Genomic DNA, 19,216 nt, shown 5'->3' with positions numbered 1-19,216 from the left:
ACCCAACTCTGTGAGTCATCACCTGCTGCCTCCCAAGGTGTGCATCAGCAGGAAGCTGGAGTGGAAGCCAAGGCAGAATTTGAATCCCGGCACTCTGAGAGGGGATTCAGGTGTCCCTAGGGACATCACGATGGCTGGGCCAACTGCCCACCCCTCAGTTTAGCTTTCTGCTTAACTATAATCATTCACATGTCAGTCACTACTTGCTAATCTATATTAGGCACTGGGCATTCGTCTGGGAATTGAGCGATAAAAACTACAGACACAGCCCCTGCTTTCTTGGGACTCACAGTCCAGTACACGACAGCCTAGATTGAGAAGTGAAGCCTCACTGGAGGAGTGTTGTATTAGTGAGAGGCAAGGTGAGTGTGGAGGACCAGGTTCCTGTGTGGACTTCAACAAGTTAAGTCTTCAAGGGTGAAGAAGAAAGGGATGTTTGAGACAGTTGATAGAGTAAGTTTCCATAGAGAAATCTGTTCAAGACTTGAAGAAAACAAAATTCAGGGTGGCTGGAGCTGGGACTGCAGAGGTAGGCAAGGTTCAATTATGTTAAGGAGTTTGGGCAGTCACTGCAAGATTTTAAGATAAGTTAGGGAACAACTGAAATATTTTAGGTGAGAGATGATGGATTAGATTATTGAGATGAAGTGAGGGGAGAGAAGAGTTTGGACGCATGTAATTGGTATTTAGATGGCGGTGGGCTTAATAGAATGACAGGAATCAAGAGTCCTGATTTGAATATTCTGTTTTCCAGGTTATTTATGTTCGAATATATGCGTTTGATATGTACTAGGGAGGGGATCCATGGGTCTTATTTTCCATCTGGACCCCAAAATGTGCACTGCTAGCAACATGTTTTCTTTGACATGAATTGGGAAGGAACTAACATTCAGGTTTCACCTTTGGCCCTCCAGAGTGGCAGGAGCTGTGTGAAGTAATGAGATAATGAAGAAGAAATGTTTAGCGAAACTGTGGCCTTCCCAGTTTTCTCGGCTACTAGATGGTGGAATTTTGGGAGCGCGCCCGGCTCTCCAAAGCCTTTGGATTTTCTCTCATGCCACATTGCCTTTCTTGTTTTATGTCTTTCAATTTGTTTATTCCAAAGTGAAGAGAAGAATTACTCCCCAAGTACCGGTAGCTCAGTAACCAGGCTGCTGGCAGAGGACGGTGTTGACTGATTTTTCATGCCCGGGCTCTGGGGTGGATTAGAACATTGTCTGGTGCCCTCGTGGGGATTTGCCTTGGCAGAGTCAGAAGTTCTGCTGGGATTTTTAGTGCCAACATTGATCTCCCTCAATTAGAAATGTAGATTAGCTGCCTCTACCCGGGTCACTAGTAGATACGAGTTTTCCTTTCCCCCAGGGAGAAAGATTTGAAAACTCCGATTTTTGCAGGAGGAATTGGATATCTATTTGATGTAGTCAGTTTGTTACAAATTGTTTAAACATTTATATGGTTACTGTTGCCAGTTCTGTTAAATATGTTGTTGGTATCCTTGGGTTGGAATTGCCAACTAGAAGAAATCTAGGCTACAACATGGGTTTCAACCTTGCTGTGTTTCTAACCCCTTTCTTTTTAAAATTGAGGTATAATTTACTTACCATAAAATGTGCCCTTCTAAAGTGTACAGTTTAGTGGTTTTTAGTATATTCACAAAGTTACTCAATCACCATTATGTAATTCTAAAGTATTTTTGTTATCCCTCCCTCAAAATATTTGTATCCATTAGCAGTCACTCCTCATTCCTCCTCTTTCCTCTCCTTCTCCTCTTCCCCCTCCGCTTCCTCCCTCCTTAATCCTCCTCTTTCTCCAAACCACTATGCTTTTTGTTTCTGTGGATTGGCCTATTCTGAGCCTTGTGTAAAGACAATATGTGACTTTTTGTGTCTGGCTTCCTTTACTTTAATGTTTTCAGGGTTCATCTGTGTTGTAATGTGCATTGGTACGTCATTCCTTTTTGTTGCCAAATAATATTGTATTGACTATATGCCGCACTTTGTTTATCCATTTGTTGGTTACTGGACGTTTGGATTATTTCCACCCTTTGGCTGGTGTGAATGTTCATATGCACATTTGTGTGCAGATTTGTGTGTGAGCATGCATTTCCCGTTCTCCTGGGTATGTACTTGAGAGCGGGATTGCTGATTATGTGATGTCCTGTGGTTAGCATTTCGAGGACCTGCCAGACTTTTCCAAAGCGGCCTCCCCCTACCAACTTCTGAAGGCCTTTCTACTGTCGCTCTCCTTTGGCTCTGGGCAGCTCTGATCTAGGCTGGAGGCAGCCCTAGTCAAGGAGTTTCATGAGCTTTTTGTCTAAATAGATGGGAAATTTTTCATTTTTCTCTGTTCCATCAGATTAATTCTATAAGCATTTGTGTAATGGGCCTTATATATTGGGCAGTAGTGATAGGAAGTTAAATATGGCTCCTCGTACTTTCTTCTCAAGGGCGTCGCAGTCCAGTGGTAAACGTTCTTACTGGGGAGTGGGAGGGGAGCGCTAGTAAGGAAGGCAACTGCTAGGCAGTTTGTGAACTTACATAGTGTGGATCCTGACTGTAGAATCTAGGCAAGGCATGACTTTTTTTTTTTTTTTTACAGCCTCTGTTTTTCTTGTTTGTTTGTTTGTTGTTGTTGTTGTTGTTTTTTTTTTTTTTTTTTTTTTTTTTTTTTTTTTTTTTAGCACACCCTTTAGTTGTTGTTCCTTGAGTTTTCTCTTAGGTTACTGCCCTTCTTTCCTGACATACTCTCTGGACAAGCTTCTTCATATCCATGGCATTATCTGCCATTTTTTTAAAGGTTTATTTATTTGAAAGGTAGAGTTTACAGAGAGAGAGAGAGAGAGATCGATCGATCCTGTATTTGTTGGTTCACTCCCCAAATGGCTACAACAACTAGAGCTCCAAAGCCAGGAGCCAGGAGCATCTTCCAGATCTGCCACGTGGGTGGCAGGGGCCTAAGGATCTGGACCAACTGCTGTTGCCTTCCCTAGCCATTAGCAGGGAGCTGGATTGGAAGTGGAGCAGCTAGGACTCAAACCCATGCCCATGTTGGGTGCTGGCATAGCAGGCAGCGGCTTTACCCACTATGGCACAACCCTGGTCCATCTGTCATGTTGATGTCTCCCATGTTTGCTTAGAATTTTCTCCTGTACTATCACATTTGTGTGGGGAGCAACTCGGACTGGACTAAGTTACTGGAATTAAGACTTATTCTATGCATCTGCTCTCCCACAATATGGCGCTGGGAGAGGAGTAAACAGCTTCTGCACAGCTGCCTCCAGTTCGACCAATAACCTGCAGGAGCTGATCCTGCTCCTGATTGGAGGAGAGCAGCGTGCTCGGTGTGTGGGTAGCAGAGTTGGGATTGGCGGAAGAGGATTGTAAAGGAGGAGAGAGACAGCATGCACCAGGAACACCTGAGGAACATCTGAGCAGCCCCCGAGAGAGCCGGCCGGCCGTGTGCCGCTCCCCCGTGAAAGTGGGGAAAGTGGCAGGGGGGCCCGCCCCTCCACGGAGGTGGAGGGACGGCAGCCAACCCGGGAAGAACCAGCAGCAAACCCGGGGAGGGCCGAGCAGACAAAAGAACAGCGCAGGGTCCTGTGTCGTTCCTCCACGAAGAGGGGGAGCGACACATTTGTGTCTTGATGGGTCTCCTGTTTGGATAACCCATGGACATTGCAGGCATGTTGTGTCTGAAACATAACTGCTCATCTCTCCTTTGCCTGCTAACCTATTCCTACCATTGAGTTCGTTGCTTCATTTGTTGGTACTGTCATACAAGCTGTGAACTTTCCTCTTAAACATGCCACATCTACCCAGTCACCAAGTCTACCAGATTTTATCTCTTAAATATTTTTGACTATTTATAGGATTTATTATTTTTATTTATTTATTTACTTGAAAGAGTTACGCAGAGAGAGAAGGAGAGGTAGAGGTAGAGGTAGAGGTAGAGAGAGAGAGAGAGAGAGAAGTCTACCATCCACTGGTTCACTTCCCAGTTGGCTGCAACAGCCAGAGCTTCGCCATCTGAAGCCAGAAGCCAGGAGCTTCTTCCGAGTCTCCCATGCAGGTGCAGGGGCCCAAGGACTTGGGCCATCTAATACTGCTTTCCCAGGCCATAGCAGAGAGCTGGATTGGAAGTATAGCAGCTGGGACTCAAACGGGCACCCATATGGGATGCTGGCACGGCAGGTGGTGGCTTTACCTGCTACACCACCCTGCCAGCCCCTATTTATAGGAGCTATAGGACATCTTTCACTGTTTTCGGATTTTATTGTCTCTTCCCTGGGATTAACCCTCTATTTGACTGCCATAGCAGTCTTTCTGAAATGCTAAGCTAATCAGCAACTTTGAACTCCATGTAATTTTAGACACTGAAAATGTGTTTTGTGTTTCTAAGATTTATTTGAGAAGTAGATTACAGAAAGAGAGAGAGAGAGAGAGAGAGAGAGGTCTTCCATCCACAGGTTCACTCCTCAAACATCTGCAACAGCTGGAACAGGCCCCATCCAAAGTCAGGAGCTTCTTCTGAGTCTCCCATGTGGGTGCAGAGGTCCAAATGCTTGGGCCGTCTTCTCTGCTTTCCCAGGTCATCAGCAGGGAGCTGGATTGGAAGTGGAGCAGCTCGGACACAAACCAGCACCCATGTGGGATGCTGGAGCCACAGGTGGAGGCTTAACCTACTATGCCACAGCGCTAGCGCCACATGTTCCGTTTTTTGCTTCCATTTCTTGCCTCATAACATTTCTTCCATCTTGAATGTTGCCTTTTGCCCCTCTTTCCAACCATCCAATTTCTTGTCTTTGAGGATTTATCTTAGACCAGGGAGTAAAAGCAGTAGTACTGAACATTTGTGTAGTGCTTGCCATGGGCCAGGTTCACTTAACATCCACATAAGCACAGTAGCACACATTCATTCATTCATTCATTCTGTGGAGACACAGACATTGCTCCCTTCCCTAGATCCCAAAAGAGAGTTGTTGAACTCTCTGTTCAGATTTGAACCCAAGCAATCTGATGCTTGGTCTTCCATGTGAGCAGCAGGGACTCAAACACTTTGGCTATCTTCTGCTTTTCCCGAGCCAGTAGCAGGGAGCTGGATTGGGAGTGGAGCCACGGTGACTCAAACTGGCACCCAAAAAGGCTGCCGGAATCACCAGCAGCAGCTTTACCCACTATGCCACAAGGCCCGCCCCCTGCCTGGGTTTTATCCTGGGTCCATCTCTTACTAGTTGGGTGGCCTTGGGCAAGTCTGCCTCCAAGAATTGATTTGCAAAACAAGGAGAATAATAGAATCTACTTAATAGTTTTGGGAATGACAGAAGTGACTTCTGAGGTCATGTCATTTAAATCCCTAGTAATTAGGGAATTGCAACTCAAGTTTCCTGAATGGTCCTTGGAATAAACTGTATTGGCTCTCTTAATTGATGCTGTGGTTAACCTGAGAGGCAGGTGTTAAGTGGAAATATTGTTGAATTCTTCCATGTGTTTAGGCAAGCTTCAAACACTGAAGAGACAATAAAAGGAAAATTGTGGGAGACCTGTCTGCTATTAAGCCAGCAGCTCAAACTGGATGCCATCCACATCCTACTAGAAATTGGCAGTGTAGTGATGAATAAGACAAAATTCTTAAGGGGTTTAGAATTTAAAAGAGAAAACGGGCTGGCGCCGCGGCTCTCTAGGCTAATCCTCCGTCTGCGGCGCCGGCACTCCAGGTTCTAGTCCCGGTTGGGGCACCAGATTCTGTCCCAGTTGCTCCTCTTCCAGGCCAGCTCTCTGCTGTGGCCCAGGAAGGCAGTGGAAGATGGCCCAAGTGGATGGGCCCTGCACCCGCATGGGAGACCAGGAGAAGCACCTGGCTCCTGGCTTCGGATCAGCACAGCACTGGCCGTAACAGCCATTAGGGGAGTGAACCAATGGAAGGAAGACCTTTCTTTCTCTCTCACTGTCTAACTCTGCCTGTCCAAAAAAAAAAAAACAAAAAAAACAAAAAACCCTGAAAACCAATATATAAACAGATTATTATAAAATGATACCCAGTGTAATTGGTTTGCTCATTCATTCATTCATTCACTCCTCAACATAGTAGTCGGAGAGATCCTTTCAAATGTGCGTTGGGTCATGTCATTGTTCTTGCAATCTTCTGGAGACTCACCATTCCACTGGGAGTAAAGACCCAAAGCTTTACCCTGCGCTGCTAAGGCTCTACCAGGTTTGCTGTTTTCTTCCTCATTTTTCCTTCCACTTGCCGCCTGTGGTCCTCCCCTTTGCTGCTCCTGTAGTGTCAGGCGTGCTTCCCCTGCTTGGTCGTGCACTTCCGTCACCTCTTTCAAGTGTTGTCAGAAGTCACCTTCTCAGTGAGGTGTTCCTTGACTATTTTATTTACAATTGCGATCCATGGTTCTATTCAGCATTGCCCATTGCTCTTCTGCATTTTCTCCTTACCGTTATAACCTACTGTACTTGTACTGTTTCTGTCTTGTTTGTGTATCTCCTTCCTTTAGCATCTGAGCTCTGTGAAGGCAGGAGTTTGTTTGCTTTGTTCTGCTGTATTGAGAACAGTACCTGGCATATTATAGGCATTCAATAGGTTGTTTAAAAAGTTTCCAAAAATTTATTGATGTCTTTGAAAGACAAAATGACAGGGCCGGCGCCGCGGCTCACTAGGCTAATCCTCCGCTTTGCGGCGCCGGCACACCAGGTTCTAGTCCCGGTCGGGGTGCCGGATTCTGTCCTGGTTGCCCCTCTTCCAGGCCAGCTCTCTGCTGTGGCCAGGGAGTGCAGTGGAGGATGGCCCAAGTGCTTGGGCCCTGCACCCCATGGGAGACCAGGAGAAGCACCTGGCTCCTGCCTTCGGATCAGCGCGGTGCGCCAGCTGCAGCGCGCCGGCTGCGGTGGCCATTGGAGGGTGAACCAACGGCAAAAGGAAGACCTTTCTCTCTCTCTCTCTCTCTCTCTCTTTCCACTCTGCCTGTCCAAAAAAAAAAAAAAAAAAAAAATGACAAAGAGGACATGCACAGTGATAGATCTCCTTCCACAGTTGACTGCCCAGATGTTGTTGATTGAATACATTTAAAAACCACGTAGGGCCTATTAAAGGCATAGTGTGGATTACTTAATTGAGTAGGGACAGATGCAGATCCTCATCTTCTGGGTTCATTACAGAGGTTTCCTGGAAGAATGGGCATTGAGCTGGAATTCAGTAATACTTGGAGGTAGGCAGGTGAAGAAGGGCGAATAGATTTCAGGCCAAGGATCAGTTTGGGGGAATGCAGCTTGTCTTTATTAGTAATTTGGGCTTTATTTCTCCTTAGGGTAAATTACATTGAACTTTGTGTAGACTTTAGCAAGTTTGAGCATAGATTTCAGTGCAAACTGAATAGTTCCAAGGGAGTTAGAAATTATCACAGATTCAAATCCCACATTGCCACAATGTTTCGCAACCTCAGCATTGTTGATATTGTCATTTTGAGAGAATTCTTTTTTTTTTTAAGATTTATTTTACTTGAAAGTGAAAGAGTTAGAGAAGGAGAGGCAGAGAGAGAGAGAGAGAGAGAGAGAGAGAGAGAGAGAGGTCTTCCATCTGCTGTTTCACTCTCCAGTTGTCTGCAACGGCTGGAGCTGTGCCAATCTGAAGCCAGGAGCCAGGAGCTTCCTCCGATCTCCCATGCAGGGGCTCAGGGACTTCAGCCATCTTCTACTGCTTTCCCAGGCCATAGCAGAGAGCTGGATCAGAGGTGGAGCAGCTGGGACTTGAACTAGCGCCCATATGGGATGCCGGCACCCGTTATGCCACAGTGCCGGCCCCGAGAGAGAGAATTCTTTGTGGTGGGTGCTGTCCTGTGCATTGTACCATGTTTAGCAGCATCCCTGGCATCCCCCAACTGGATACTAACAGCCCACCCCTAGTTGTGATAACCAGAAATGTTTCCAGACATTGCTAAATATCCCCTGGGAAGCAGAATTGACTTCCAACCAAGAACTACTACATTATTATTGATGGAGTTTCAAAAAAATTATTTGGAGCTGGGCTGGTGGTGTTATGTAGCAGGTTGAGCCTCTGCCTGAAATGCTGGTATTCCATATGGGTGCTCTACTTCCATCCAGCTCCCTGCTGATGCACCTAGGAGAGCAGTGGCAGATGGCCCAGGTGCTTGGGCACCTGCATCCACATGGAAGATCTGGAAGAATCTCTAGGCCTCTGGCTTCAGCCTGGCCCAGCCTCTGCTATTGTTGCCATTTGGGGAGTAAACTGGAAAATAGAACATATCTGTCTCTTTCTGTCTCTCCTTCTTTCCAACTCTGCCTTTCAAAAAATAAAAAATCTTTAAAAAAATGATTTGGAGAGAGATTTATGCCTTAATAAAGTAACCGCATTTCTGAATCTGGAATTGGGTCAAAATATTTGAAATGGGGGCCAGTGTTGTGGCACACTGGGTTAAGCTGCTGCCTGTAATGCTGGCATCCCATATTGGAGTGCTGGTTCTAGTCCCAGCTGCTCTACTTCCAACCCAGTTCCCTGCTAGGAAAGGAAGGTGGAAGCCTAGGAGAGCAGTGGGTGACAATCCAAGTACTTGGTCTCCTACCATCCACGGTGGAGACTCAGGTGGAGTTCCTGGCCACTGCAGCCGTATAGGGAGTAAACCAGTGGATAGGTGAGTTTTCCCCTCTCTGTCACTCTGCCGTTGAAATAAATCTTTAAAAAATATTTGAAGTGGGCACTTCCTTAAAAATGATACTCACATAACTAACAGTAATCAAGGTAGAAATAAAATATTTTTAAACCAGATCAGAGCCTGGCAATAGGAGAAGGGTTTGCGGAGGATTAGGTTTGTGGGTTGGGCTTTCAGGAATAGGATTTTGTCTGAGGAGATGGGCTTTTCCACAATGTGCACAAAGCAGTCCTGGGAGCTGCAAGAGGCAGAAAGAAGGGGTGGTGAGGGCAGCCGGTTGTAGCCAGCCCTAAGTGCTGAATTTGAAGGGCTTTAGGCTTGTTTGCGTGCACTGTACCCAAGTCATTTTCTGTTGTGGCCTAATAAACTACCTCAAACTTACTGAGTTATACAAATTTAGGATCTTTCAGTGTATCAGCATTCGTGGCTTTGTTCGTGTTTTCAGAGGGATGAAAGTAAGATACCAGCAGGCCGTGGCCTCATCTTCAGGCTTGACTAGGGAAAAGTAGTCTTCCCAGCTCTGTCAGGTTGTTGGGAAAATTCATTTCCTCAGGCTGTGTGGCTGAAGTCACCCTTTTCTTGCTAGCCATTGAGACGGACCACTCAGCTCCTGAGGCTGCCGTGAGACCTTGCTGTGTGCAGTTCCCTAATAAGACCAGCGAAATACCCTTCTGGCTTCGAGTCTCTCTCTTCAGTTGGCAAAGACACAGATTTATGCGAGAGTCCTTCAAAAGTTTATGGAAAATGGAATTATAATAATTTTATTTTGGGGGCCGGCACTGTGACGTAACAGGTTAAGTTGCTGCTTGAGGTGCCAGCATCCCTTATAGGCATCGGTAAGAGTCCCAGCTGCTCTACTTTTGGTCCAATTCTCTGCCAGTGAGGTTGGGAAAGCAGTGGAGCATGGCCCAAGTGCTTGGGCCTCTGCATCCATGTGGGAGACCCAGCTGTAGCTCCTGGCTCCTGGCTGTTGCAGTCATTTGGGGAGTGAACCAGCAGATGGAAGATCTCTCTCTGCCTCTCCCTCTCTGTAATTCTGCAATTCAAATAAATAAGTCAGTTTTTTAAAAAAATTTATTGGGCCGGCGCCGCGGCTCACTAGGCTAATCCTCCGCCTTGCGGCGCCGGCACACCGGGTTCTAGTCCCGGTTGGGGCGCCGGATTCTGTCCCGGTTGCCCCTCTTCCAGGCCAGCTCTCTGCTGTGGCCAGGGAGTGCAGTGGAGGATGGCCCAGGTGCTTGGGCCCTGCACCCCATGGGAGACCAGGAAAAGCACCTGGCTCCTGGCTCCTGCCATCGGATCAGCGCGGTGCGCCGGCCGCGGCGGCCATTGGAGGGTGAACCAATGGCAAAGGAAGACCTTTCTCTCTGTCTCTCTCTCACTGTCCACTCTGCCTGTCAAAAAAAAAAAAAAAAAAATTTATTTTGGTGTAAAATATTTTTAAACTTAGGCAGATTTTTTCATAATACATTTTTCATAAACTTTTTGAAAACCTTGTATAAAGAAAACTGATCGGGGGAGTGATTCTTCTATCACCTCTGCCACATTCTTTTGGCTGAAAGTGAATCAGGCTCCCACACTCAAGGGAGGGTGTAACACAAAGGAGTAGACAGACGCCAAGAGGCACGAATCTGTGGTGCTTAGTATTCTGTCTGCCATGTATACTTTCAGCTCCATGAAGCGGTAGCCAAGTTTTTAAAAAGCTTTTGCTCAGCAATATATCTCTGGTGCCTGCCACATAGTAAGTGCTTTATAAGTATTTTCCAAGTGAATGAAATCAATGGGTGAGTGTTTGGGTGTTTGGTAGGCAGCTGAGTACTCTTTTTTATTTTTATTTTATTTTATTATTTTTTTTTAATTTATTTGACAGAATTAGAGAGAGAGACAGAGAGGTCTTCCTTCTGTTGGTTCACCCCCCAAATGGCCGCTACAGCCAGCGCGCTGTGCCAATCCGAGCCAGGAGCCAGGTGCTTCCTCCTGGTCTCCCATGCGGGTGCAGGGCCTAAGCACTTGGGCCATCCTCCACTGTCCTCCCGGGCCACAGCAGAGAGCTGGACTGGAAGAGGAGCAACTGGGACTAGAACCCGGTGCCCATATGCCGGCGCCGAAGGCGGAAGATTAACCAAGTGAACCACGGCGCCGGCCAGCAGCTGAGTACGCTTGAGAGTGTCAGCTCCTAAACTGATAATTGCACATTGAGAGCAGTCTAGTTTTATTGGCATTATTCATATTCTTCACTCTAGGTAAACTGTAAACATTTTCACCTGAAATCTTAAAGTAAAATCTAAAATTGTTTGTTTTCACAAGTGTCAATCAAATCTATTATGAAAGAGAGACAACACCCATTAGAAAAATAATTTAGGGCTACATTGCACCAAACTGGCAGATTTCTTTTAATAGCCAGAAATGTTGGCACATTTGGAGTTTTTGAGGTGGTAGGCGGTTAGGTTGTCTAAAGTTTCACGGCTTTTGCTAGCTAATAGACATTATTTCAAAACACTTTGAGAATACTAATTGTTTATAACAGCTGACTAATACTGTTATTAAAATTTATTTATTTAAGAGGCATTGAGAGACAGAGAGTGTGTGTGTAAGGGAGCTCTCCCTTCTGTTGACTTATTCCCCAAATGCTTGCAGAGGCCAGTCTGGGCTGACTGAGGCTGAGACAGGAACTGGATCGAGGCCTCCCACGTGGGTGGCAGGAACCCCATCACTGCCGCCTTCTAGGGTCTGCGTTAGCAGGAAGCCGAAGTCAGGAGCTGGATCCCAGCTTGAAACAGGTGCTCCCATATGATGTGCAAGCATCTTAAGCGCTAGGCTAAATGCCTGCTTCTGATGTTTTAGTCTAACTTGTATGTCGAACTTTTTATGTAGTTCAGTGGGATTCATATTTAATTCCTCATGCCTGGCATCGGAAATTTAGAATTTGGTTGTTCATTAAGTGCCGTTTTATACAAAACTAGGTTATTTCTGACACCAAAGCCTGCATTTTTCCACTAGACCCTTACTGTTCAAGCTGAGATGAGAGGAATCCCAGTATGTGTCAGGGGGTACTGGAGGCCACAAAGTAAGCATGACACATTTTCCTGGAGTAGCAATTTTGGTGGTGTATTCCTAGGTAAACATTTTTTATATTAAAACAAACACAGGCTTGGTGTATTATAGACTAGAATGCAAAATATGAATCCTAGAAATAAATTTGTCAAGGCATGTTGCTGTAGATGGCTCCCTGGGTCCTCTCAGCCTCGATTTATGGTCATTCCCCTCTCCCTTCAGGTGTGTCTGGAGAAGCTTGAGAGTCTGTGCGGTACCAGGCTCCCTTTAACTTGGCCGACCGTAAGATGCAGAAGCGTTGTAGGTGGAGTTAGTGGTACGAGGTGGGAACATCGAGGGCTGGGGTGCCTGTATCTGAGGGAGACATTTGATAGACCCTGCCTCCTTGTGGATTGCTGGGGAGGGGACACTGCCTGGTCCCAGCTGGCCTCACTCAGCAGGACAGCTGCAACGACAGGGATGGCTGAGCCTGTCTCTCCATGTGGTCCTGTATCCTAGGGCTCTTCCCATGATTTGGAAACGTTCCAAAGAATGCTAGAGCAGAAACTGCAAGTCCTCTTGAGGCCCAAGTTCAGAACGCCCACATTATTTCTCCTGTATTCTGTTGGTCAAAGCAAATCACAATGTGAGCCCAGATTCAAGAGGTGGGAAAATAGACTCCACCCGAGGTAGGAGGAGCTGCTAGGTCTCTGATCTATGAACCCACCATTGGTGGAGCCAGGTGTTAGTTTAGTGGTTAAGATGCCTGTGTCCCTAATTCCAGGATCTGACTCCTAACTCCAGCTTCCTGCCAGTGCAGACCCTGGGAGGCAGCAGAGATGCCTCAAGTGTTCCTGGTGCTCATGTGGGAGACCGGCGTGGAGTTCCTGGCTCCCAACTCCCAGCCTTTTCTGTAGCCCTGGGCTGTTAGGGACATTTGGGGAATGAACCAGTAGATGGGAACTTGCTCTTTCTCTGTCTCTGAAATAGATGAAATTAAACAAAATCCACCATGAGACCTTGGATAAGTTATTTGACCTCTTTAAGACTTCATTGAAAAACAAAAACCGTATAAAGTGAGAATGGCGTGACTACCTTCCTCATGGGGTGGTTGTAGAGATTAAATGTGTTCCATGAAAAGTGTTGAGTACAGTTCGTCTGCAGAGCTCAGTAAATGTCATCAGCTACCGTTCTCCTTGTGTTTCTGCCTGATGGAAGCCGAGCTGTGTGTAGGATGCCGCCACCTTCCCTGCGGAGCCGTCTGTGACTTCCCGTCTCAGAAGACGGTCATGGCGTTGTCTGTGGTGGTTCGCAAAGCGTTGCCTCATCACTGTCTGTAGGTCCCCACACCGCTGCTGGGCGTAAGTTTGTGAGTGAGCTGTGCTCAGGAGGGGCAGACCCGAGTTTATGAAGTTTTTGTAGGGTCCCTAGGACCGGGGAGGCAGATGATATTTAGTGAATGAACCTCATTCAAAAAATACACAGTTATTTTCTGTTTAATTTAACGTAGTAGGTACTTTCGGTTAAAGTAGGGAAATAAAAGTGTGGAAGGAAAAAAATAAACTCTTCAGGTACATAATCTCACTATTTACTGCTCAATGAAATTAGGCATGTTCACATGGAGAAGATTTTAATTCCCAGAACAGTTAAAAAAAAAAAACCTCAATTTTACAAGTCTAAAAAATAAATGAAGGTTTAATTTAGAGTTAAATTGAAGAGAGTTAAAGAACGAGATTTAAAAGCAATAAAGTGCATTTTATTTTAATGATCACTTCAATTATTTTCAAATTCCAGAAGGTACGAATTCAGAACTTTAACTAGATCAAAGAATGTTGAAATCTCAGTAAAAATCAGGGTCTGTTGGAGGACTTTATATGTAAGAAAGGCCTTTGTTATTTTAACTTGAAATAATTTCTTGTTGTGGAAAATAAATGTGAGTGCTTCTGTGACACTCTAAGGATTCTGTGTGGGCTTCAGGTTTAACTTGCTTTGTGCTAATGGCATGAAGTCGGGGTACAGTGTGGAAAGGTGAAAAAAAAACCTCGCATCTGCTGTTACATGTTGTTAACTCCCTTAGCAGACGTTAAATCATTTCAAGTACAATAATAGTGTGGGAGGTAAATTAACTAACCATTAACAATCTTATAAATACACAATTAACATGCCAGCATTTATATGACACATTGATGGGGCAGCAGTAATTTTTGATTGGGAGTTTGCAGACCTTCGAGAAGCCTCAGGCTGTTGTTGCTTATTCAGACAAGTTCTCCCAGATCGCAGGTGAGGGGGCTGGAAGTGTGCCTGGCCAGGGAAGCCAGTACATCCAGTGTTTGGAAAAAGTCCAGGCAGGGGGACTTCCTTCTAACCAGGGGTGGCTTGAACATTTTCGTCATATCGTTGCCTATCTCAGGTCCTTAGGGAGGGACAAAGCACCGAGAGTGCTCATTTACTTAGGGTTATTTGTGTGCTTTGAAGAAAAACAGTGTTTCAGGTATGGACTTGTAGCCTAAGTTGCACGGTTCACTAGGGATTTTCAGAAACACTTAGACCCAGTAAACCCGTCCTCTGTGGTTTTAGATCAACAAGTAGGTGATCTCTGAAGTTTCTTTCATGTGTCAAGTTTTGTGACTTTTATTTCTTTGATAAATCATTGTGTGTACTGCTTAGTTCTTTCTGCTGAACAAATGGGTGTTGGGGAGGGGGTGTCTGTGTAATACAGTTGCTGTCATTCACCTTTCTCAGAGACCCACCCTAAAAGGCACAATGTAGGGATTTAAAAAAAAAATCACATTGGGGCTGGCACTGTGGTGTAGCAGGCTAAGCTGCTATCTGCAGTGCCAGCATCACATGGGCGCCGGTTTGAGCCCCTGGCTACTCCACTTCCTATGCAACTCCCTGTTAATGTGCCTGGGAAGGCAGCAGAGGAGGGCCCAAGTCCTTGGGCCCCTGCACCCACGTGGGAGACCCAGAAGCTCCTGGTTTCGAATTGACCCAGCTCTGGCTGTTGTGGCCATTTGAGGAGTGACCAGCAGATGGGAGACCTCTCTCTTTCTCTCTCTTCCTCTCTCTCTGTAACCCTGCCTTTCAAAACATAAAATAAATCTTTAAAAAAGTCAATAAAAAATAGAGCATTCTTACCATTTATAATAAGTTACAGTTAGCTACTATAACTGGTTTTTGTTTCTGGAATTCTGTAGTCTATCTAGCAAGTAAATGTACAAGTTTGTGTGGCATGTACTGGCCTGGACTCATCATTTTAATTTTATTTGTTTACTATGTTTTACTGTATGTTTTTCTACGAGTCATTGCATATAAAGTTTGGGATTGGGTGTATGTGTGTATAAAGTTATTATTAAAATTACAGTAAGACTTGATGCCCTTGAAAACCCACTAAAGATTATTCCTGTATTTAGGGCATGTTCCAAGTTACCAGAGGCAGTTACATGACCATTAAGGAACACAATTGTGTGTGTCAAGTGGTAATGGCATTCAAATTGCACCTGGAATCACCTTTGGCCTGTAGTAGGAACATAGCAAGTATTTGCTGAATGAATAAAATATGAAAGACTCAACCATAGGTTAAAAGTGGCTGTATCACTTTTGGACATCTCTTACTATCCTCCCACTCACTGCTTGTCCCTGTTGCTTCCATTTTTCTTAGCACATCTTTACGCTTTAAAGAAACTGTGAAAAGTAGGACATCTTAGGGGATCTAACCTCCTGGAGCCTGATGTTGTTGTTTATCTGATCTGTTGTTGCTATCAGATACACATTTATATACCTAAAGGTATATAAAAAGGATCAGTTGTCTCAGAGAATCAAGAATTGGTGGTATCCAGGAAGTTATTCAAGGGCTGAAGAGACATGGGCTGGTGTTGTGGTGCAGCAGGTGAAGCTGCTGCCTGTGATGCCAGCATCCCACATGAGCACCAGTCGCTGCCTGCGATGCCAGCATCCCATATGAACACCAGTTCCGACTGCTCCACTTCCCATCCAGCTCTCTGCTGATGTTCCTGGGAAAGGAGAGGAAGATGGCCCAAACACCTGGGCCTCTGCCACCCATTTGAGAAGCCTAGAGGAAGTCCTAGGCTCCTGGTGCAGATGGCCTGGCCCCAGCTGTTGCAGCAATTTGGGAAGTAAACCAGTAGATGGAAGATGGATTCATGTTCATTCTCTTTCTCTCTGTAACTCTTTCAAATAAATAAATCTTTAAAAAGTCTGTGTGTGTGTGTGTGTGTGAGAGAGAGAGAGAGAGAGAGAGAGACCGACCAGCATTGTGGTATAATGAGTTGGGCATAGCAAGTTGGGCTGCTGCCTGCAGTACAGGCATCCCATATGGGCACTGATTCGTGTCCTGGCTACTCCTCTTCTGATCCAGCTCTCTGCTCATGTGCTTGGAAAGGCTCGGATGCTTGGGCCCCTGCACCCACGTGGGAGACCTGGAAGAAGCGTCTGGCTTCAGCCTGGCATAGCTCCAGTTCTTACGGCCATTTGGAGAGTGAACCAGCAAATAGAGAATCTCTGTGTCTCTCCCCCTCTCTCTGTAACTCTGCCTTTCAAATAAATACATAAAATACATCTTAAAAAAGGGAGGGGAGCCAAAGAGACAGTATTTCTCTTTAAAGATTTTCTTTCTTTATTTGAGAGGTAGAGTTACAAAGAGTGGGAGAGACAGAGAGAAAGGTCTTTAATTGGTTCACTCCCCAGATGGCCACAATGGCCAGAGCTGGGCCTATCCGAAGCCGGTAGCCAGGAGCTTCTAACAGGTCTCCCACACTGGTGCTCAAGCACTTGGGCCATCTTCAGCTTTCCCAGGCCATAGCAAAGAGCTGGATTGAATGAGGAGCAGCTGGGACATGAACCTGCGCCCATATGGGATGCCCGTGTAGCAAGTAGAGGCTTAGCTTACTACGCCTCAGCACCAGCACCAAGACACAGTATTTTTTTTAAAGGTTTATTTTTTATATGAAAGAGTTACACAGAGAAGGAGAGGCAGAGAGAGAGAGAGAGAGAGAGAGAGATATCTTCATCCACCTGTTCACTCCATAATTGGCTGCAATGGCCAGGGCTGCGCCAATCCAAAGACAGGAGCCTGGAGCTTCCCTCCAAGTCTTCCCTTGCAGGTGCAGGGGCTCAAGGACTTGGGCCATCTTCTACTGCTTTCCCAGGCCATAGCAGAGAGCTGGATCGGAAATGGAGCAGCCAGGACGTGAACCGGCCCCCATATGGCATGCCAGCACTGCAGGTGGTGGCTTTATCTGCTAGGCCACAGCGCTGGCCCTGACACAATATTTTCTAAAAATGTTTGTTTGAGAGACAGAGAGATCTCATCTGCTGGGCCAGGCTGAAGTTGGGAGCCAGGAACTCAGTCTGGGCCTCCCATGTATGTATCCCAGGGTGCACACTAGCAGTAAGCTGGAATTTGGGGTCGAGGCAGGACTTGACCTCAGGCACTCTGATGCGGCATGCAGGTATCCCAAGTGGCATCTTTACTTCTGTACCATATGCCTGCCCCGGGACAGTATTTCAAGTGTGGAGAAGCATTACTAAACCATGTTTTAGGAAACTATCATACACTGATTTGAGAGGAATAAGTATTTAGGGATCAAATAAGTTTGGGTTACATTCTGCCACCTAGGCTCCTCACTCTTGGAGATTTAAAATGGACATGAGTAGTTTACTTTGAGAAGTCCTGTGATTGAAGAAAACCTGTTTAACCTGATGATTCCCAGACTTTTGTTGTAGTTTAAACATTTTAAATTGTGGTGAAATATGTGTAACATAAAGTTGATCTCATTTTGACGATTTTTAATTGTATGGTCCATTGGTGTTCAGTATACTAACATTGTTGTGCCACTATCACCACTGTGTCTCTAGCACTTTCCTGCCTTCCCAAGCTGGAATATACCCATCGAGCACTTTGTCCCCATTCCTCCCTCATCTAGTCCCTGACCACCTCCATTCTACCTTCTCTCTGTGAATTTGAATGCTCTGGGTGCCTTGTGTAAGTAGTGCGTCACTTGTCCTTTTGTGACTGGCTGGTTTCCCTTTGCGTTGGGTCCTGAAGGTTCATCCATGTTGAAACATGGGTCAAAATTTCCTGTGGTTTTGTGTTGTTTTTAAACATCTCTGGTGCTGCTGCTGCTTTTTTCTCTTTTTTTTTTGGAGGGGGGGGCGTGGTGGATAACTATTTATTTGAGAGGCAGAGAGGGAGACAACAAACACCAGATAGACACACAGAGCTCACATCCAGTGATTCACTCCCCAAGTGCCATACCTGCAACAGCTGAGGGGCCAAGCCAGTAAGGAGCCAAACACTCAGTGTAGGTCTCCCACAAGGATGGCAGGGACCCAGTGACCTGAGTCATTACTGCTGCCTTCCAAGGTGCCAGAGGCCAGTATGGAACCAGGCACTCTGCACTCCCCCCTATTCTGTATTTTAAATCACTAAGTAGTATTTCATTGTTTATTGAGGGTGCTTAGAAAGTTCATGGAAAATGGAATTAAAAGATAGTAGGGTTTTGTTAATGCAAACATTTTTGATATTCTTGCAAAATTTTTTCATAATATGCATTCTCCACATGTGTGCCATGGCATGTGTGTTGTTGGTGGTTAAGCTTGATTTTGGACAGATTTTCAGTATTACAAACAATTTTTAGATAAAAATTTTTCAGAGCAAATCCTAGAGGTGGGATCACCTGGAGTATGCCTGATTTTCATTTTGATAACTATTACCCAATTACCTTCTAAAACGTCTCGGCATTCATTCCCTGTGGTGCACGAGCCTGCCCATGTCTCTGTACCCCTGTTGATCTTTAAAAAAGTCCTTGATTTTTGCACAGTTGAGGAAGTTTTTGTCCATGTACGTTTGAATGTCTTTATCTTAGAAATCAGATATGCCATTAAATGCTAATTTGTTGCTCTTTAGGTTTAAAAACATTTTTTTTGTTCTGAAAAGTAGTGTTGTTGGAATAAATTGATAGTGTCTCAAGGTGCCAGGTTTGAGGGTCACATTGAAGAGAGGCGCTTGTGTCTGTGCTAATTAGAAAAAGGTAGTCCTTGCTTGATAATCACACTTACACCTGGCTTCCTCTTACATGACTTCTCTCCACAGCAAGACTGTATAGTCGTTGGAGTTGGACACGGCATTTGTTGAATTCCTGCCATTTGTAACATCCTGTGTTGCAAGGGATGTGGTGTTTGGCCTCTGTCCTTGTGGAACTTATAGTCTTAATCTTCAAGTAGAGTGATGAGAGGTAGAAAGTGACAGACACAGTAGCCCCCTTCCCTAGGTGGTCTTGTGAGAGTTCCTTATCAGAACTGGAGTTGAACAAACATCTGCTGAATCATGGTGTCTCAGTGCTCTAACACGGAAGGTGTTGGCTGTGTGGGGTGGCGTGAGAGGCCTGTGTTCTGTAAGGGTAAAGGTGGGAGTTGGGGTGAGATGTTCCTCTTTATGAGACATGTTTGTGCAGATACATTTTCCTGAAAAAGGTTTTTATCAAGAGCACT

The 19,216-nt window shown here is 45.5% G+C and overlaps 1 protein-coding gene across 9 annotated transcripts in view; it reads left to right on the top strand.

Annotated features, from left to right (window-relative positions):
* MAPKAP1 (MAPK associated protein 1) overlaps nt 1-19,216 on the top strand; it is a 259,514-nt gene that overhangs the window by 13,832 nt on the left and 226,466 nt on the right. The gene's annotated exons all lie outside the window — the stretch shown is intronic.

The sequence above is a fragment of the Oryctolagus cuniculus genome, chromosome 1, assembly GCF_964237555.1.
Source record: "Oryctolagus cuniculus chromosome 1, mOryCun1.1, whole genome shotgun sequence".
NCBI classification, from domain to species: Eukaryota; Metazoa; Chordata; class Mammalia; order Lagomorpha; family Leporidae; genus Oryctolagus; species Oryctolagus cuniculus.
Note: the sequence above shows the minus strand (reverse complement) of the source record. Positions and strands in the feature narration are given on the sequence as shown.